We start from the raw sequence: 5,000 nt of genomic DNA on the forward strand, positions 1-5,000 counted from the left end.
ACAAACATTAAACATGATATGAGTAAAAAGAAGTAACAGAACGGATTTTCCGGGAAAACTCCAGCCCCCCCCCCCCCCCCGGGGTGCCTGTTGGGTTAAAATGGCTAAAATTGACACTTTTGTGTTTATTAAAAAAATTGATGCCTTGGACTTTTATAAAACTTTCTGAACAGTTGTAACTGACTGATTTCTATATAAATTTTGTTTGTCTATACTTTGCGATAACTCTTAGGTGTGCCCCAGGGGCTGTTTTAGGGCTAATAAAAGACACTCCATTTTTGGGACTATTTTACCATATTTGTCCAAAATTTTCTGTGTATGTCTATTTAGCAGTTTTGCATGGTGCTGAACTCATTTTTTATTTTTTTGTAAAATCCCAAGATTAAAAGCTTGAAAAGTTATTTAGATATGCTGGTTTTATGAGCAGAGGTCAAAACAATATTTTCTTAGCAACTTTTTTTTTTTTTTACATGAAGATCACCACTTATCAAGGCCTGGAAGCCACTCGGGGATAAGGGTTATTGCGTGTACAGTAATCAATGGGATAGTATCGTAGTAATAATTAGTATTGGAGATTTGATAAAGTGTCTTACTTAAGGGGGTGATTCATCAGGAATTTGTTTATGTTGGACTTGAAGACATCCAAGTTGTAGTCAAGTGGGAAACAGGCAAACGGAACAGAATTCCACAGGCGTGAACTTCTAAGAAAGAAGCTTTGTTCATGGAATCTATGTTTTGATTTTGGTGCAGACAAAGAGTGCGGAATATTTTTGACAGTGGTTTTAGCTAGACGGGTGTTTTTGTGAAAGATTGTCGAGGGGTATCAGAGATTGGAGCTCGGACGAGCACTTGCCATAGAAATAACGATAAAATAAAGACAGACTCGCAATATCTCTTCTGTGAGAGAGAGAGGTTGCAGGGAAGAGAAAAGGGCATCCCCCACTAAACCACGAAGTCTATTTTGTACTCTGTCAAGGCAGGCTAGGCTGTTTTTAACAGCTCCAGCCCAGATGTGGCAGCAGTACTCCATCCTTGGACGTACTTGGCTTTTATACAGATAGAGAATTGCATCAGTAGTAAGATATCTTCTGGAGCGGTAGAAGGATCCTACCATTTTCCCAGCGACCCGGGCAACAGACTTGATGTACGTGTTCCATTTCAGATCAGGAGTCAAATTGTTATAGTCGTATAACTATTTAGTTCTGTTTAATTCAATTCAATGACCAAATATATTTAAATTCTTGTCATTTTTAATCGTTTCTCCTATTTATGGTCGAAATCAGAAGTTTCCAGATGTCTCCGCTACTAATGCATATAAAAGGCACTGCGTGTGTGTCTGTGTGTGTGATTTCGTTCCTTATAGACACCAAAAAACAGTCGATTTTTTTTTTATTTTGAAATTTCACACAAATGTACTTTATGTGTCTGGGAGTGTTCTTAGATAGGTTTTGCATCGAAATACTTCCTATAAGTATTGATAATCGAGAAAATTTGATTAAAAAAGAACAGTTCAGTTTAGAATAAAGGTAACATCCTTATACAGCCTAACATCACAAGTGCGTCTGAGAAGTTTTATCACTGCTCAAGCAGAGAAGCTAAGGGTATAAAACGGACAGTATGTTCTTTCAAGTGACAGGGGCATATTTGAAATGTATGTTTCTGTTTAGAGCACAATCGAACCATGATAATTAACTTTTACATTTTAAACTTTAACTGAAATCATTATATATAAAATAATTTTATAAAATCAACAGTAAGTTTTCTACAGTGCAATGTAGACTACAAAGTATTGTGAAGTAAGTCACTGCGGGGAGACATGTTTGCTCCTTGCACTGTGGTGTGCTCCTCATTAGAACAGGTAATCAATCAATGACAAAAAAAGTATTGGGAATGTGGAGCATTCGTTGATCCTCATTCAATTCCGGGCAACGTCGCGTCTTACATAATATTAATTACACCAAGTTGTGACTGTTTAGTTGTGGTTAATCCATCCTGAACACGTTTATCATTCTTGGTGGCTTCTTCTATTCGTTCCTGTTCTTACAAAGAAGTTTTTTTTATACATATGCAAATGTTTTATTTACACATTTTTTCGTTAATCTATCATCTACAGATATTAATTTATTTTTATTTCGGACTACTATTCTCATCTTTATTAGTTGTTGTTTTTTGATCTTTTATTGGTTTTGTTTATTCACAACGTTTCGGTCAACTAATTCCTCTGGCCTTCGTCAGGTGGTAACCGCGACGGATAGGAACTTCGAATCTCCTAATTGCATTCTCAGCCATCACTGCCATCCGTAGTTGTTGTCGTCTCACCACATTTTGGCACGTTTTGGGTGGGATTGAAACCGCTATCTTCAGACAATATTCATCTGGAACTGTAGAGATTCAACATCTCTATCAACTGTACCACGGGCCCCGAAGGGCGATCAAGGTTGGATTCTTTGATCTATCTTATAAATCCACGTTTATTTATTATCTGATCTTCTATAGTCGGGTCCGTACCGATTAGTGTGTGTGTATGTATATATATATATATATATATATATATATATATATATATATATATATATATATATATATATATATATATATATATTAACGAGAATAATAGTCCGAAATAAAAATAAATTAATATATAATGCTCATCTCAAAAATGAATTCCAATTAAGGAATATATATATATATATATTTTCCTTAATTGGAATTCATTTTTGAGATGAGCATTATATATTAATTTATTTTTATTTCGGACTATTATTCTCGTTAAGCTATCATCTACAGAGAAGCACATAGTTGATGTGTAGACAGAAATGATACCCAAACAACTAGAATTCAAACAATAACGTTTTTACTTTATCAGTAGTGCGAAAAATGGACCCAATTTTCGCATTTAATCATGATTGTCGGTTGAAGAGAGCTTGATATGGGGACATAAAACGGTTCCCTATTATCAAATGTGAAACCGACGGCACTGATGACTTATCTCATGTAAACTTTCTGAAAATTAAGTGTTATAAATTTCTTATAAAGATTTTATAAAAGTAGTCGTTACAATATATTGTAGGTGTGGCAGTTTTTTTTTCTAATATTCATGAGTAAGTTTTATAGCTTTATTCTCTAGTTAGTCACATATTTAATGATATTTGTATCAGTGTGTGTGTGTGTGTGTGTGTGTGTGTGTGTGTGTGTATGTATATATACATATATATATATATACATATATATATATATATATATATATATATATATATATAGATAGAGATACAGGTAGAACAATAAAATTGTCGTTCTAGAAAAGACAACATGATTCTATTTCCGTTTGATGGAAACTGGCTTTCTTTTTTTGTTGCAGACCATCTATTAATTGGCCAGTTGTGTACAAATCCTAAGATCGATAGAGGCCTTCTATCATGTTGTAAAGTGACACAAATTTTAATGAGCGAGATTAGAGATCCACTCCTGTACATGTCGTGCTTTCTACCGATCCAAGTTATGACAACAGGACCATTGCCAGCACCCTCAAAATGCAAATCTGGACAATTCAACAAAGTTTCTGGCTACGGTTATGGTCTTTGGTGTGGTTTCAAGTGAATACCACATCATGCCACCTCACATCTTTGAAGTTGGCTTGAAAGTCAACACCAAAGTGTACCTGGATGTTCTGAAAAGTGTAGTGATCCCTTGGTACAATCATCCAGAACCTATTTTTGCAGTCAATAAATGTTCCAATCAGTTATTTGTTTTCCTAGTTTTGCATATGAATTACAAAATATCTGATATTTTTCCGGAACCTCTGGCCTTGATGGAGGAGAGACTAAAACTTGCTGCTATGGTTTCAAATGATCTCAAATAACAGCAAGGTGAGACTTGATTCCAAATATTTCTCATATGTTATATCTCCCCTCTTTGGTTTTCATACATAAAGTAAATTTCACACTGTGTAAAGATTATTTGATACTGGAGATATTCATAACCAACCCTATTTCCGTCTATAACTATAATTATTTCCGCATGCTTCTTAATATTTGAGCACTGTTTGTGAAAGGAAAGGCGGTTAGTTATGTGATATGCAAGATTGTGACCTCCCAGTTGCTTGATCTCTGTAGATCGACATTTAATAACGTATATGCCTTTACAAATGTTTAATTTCACTTGAATATCGTTGTGGTTGATGGTGATGCTTAGGGTTTTTTTTGCTCGGTTGTTTCTCCTTTAGCCTTGCCAGGCTATTAATATGAATATATATATATCACAATTACATTGAATACTCCTCATATTATATGAATATGAACGTCATATGAATATTACTGACTGGTTGATTCCCATATATTAAACTTTATTAATTTTTTTTCTTTAACTGATAAGTTACCATTAACCAAGGCCAAAAGTCACTCGAGGATAATGGTTAATGAGATTGTCGATTGAATGATGAACAATACTTTGAGAGGATCGGAAGAGATTGGTGTTATGAACAGAATTTGATTACTGCATAAGATGGCTTCGGGGATATTTGTTGAAATTTAACTTGAAAACAACCATGTTGTAGTCAGCTGGAAAGCAGTGCACAATAATGTGTTCCATAGTTGAGTAGTTATTGGAAAGAAACTTTGTTCATAAAAGCTTCGTTTGGTTTTATTGGCAAAACTTTATTTTTCTTTTACTCTAGGAAGGATACGAGAATGATACGACAGTATGTGTGTTATGTGAATCTTAAAGACAGACTTAGTTCTGATGACCTCAGAGGAATATTAAATCTGGATAGTATAGGGAGATGTGTGCAGAACAGGAGACTTTGATGGTATGGTCATATTGATAGAATTGGTGAGAATTATTGGGTAAGTATAAAGAGCCAAATACTTCCTAAAATGGAGTAGTTGCCACATCTGGGGGGGGGGCACATCTGGGGGGGGGGAATAGGTGCTCAGGGCACATTTACTTTACCTGCCATTACAGGGTTTAAAACCGGGTTAAAAATCTAGTAATCAATGTCCTTT

General features: G+C 34.8%; 1 protein-coding gene across 4 annotated transcripts in view; it reads left to right on the forward strand.

The window, feature by feature from the left end:
- LOC145268349 (uncharacterized) overlaps positions 1 to 5,000 on the forward strand; it is a 344,873-nt gene that overhangs the window by 253,188 nt on the left and 86,685 nt on the right. The window lies entirely within an intron of this gene.

The sequence above is a fragment of the Euprymna scolopes genome, chromosome 43, assembly GCF_053919585.1.
Source record: "Euprymna scolopes isolate OS-2025 chromosome 43, ASM5391958v1, whole genome shotgun sequence".
Lineage (NCBI taxonomy): Eukaryota > Metazoa > Mollusca > Cephalopoda > Sepiida > Sepiolidae > Euprymna > Euprymna scolopes.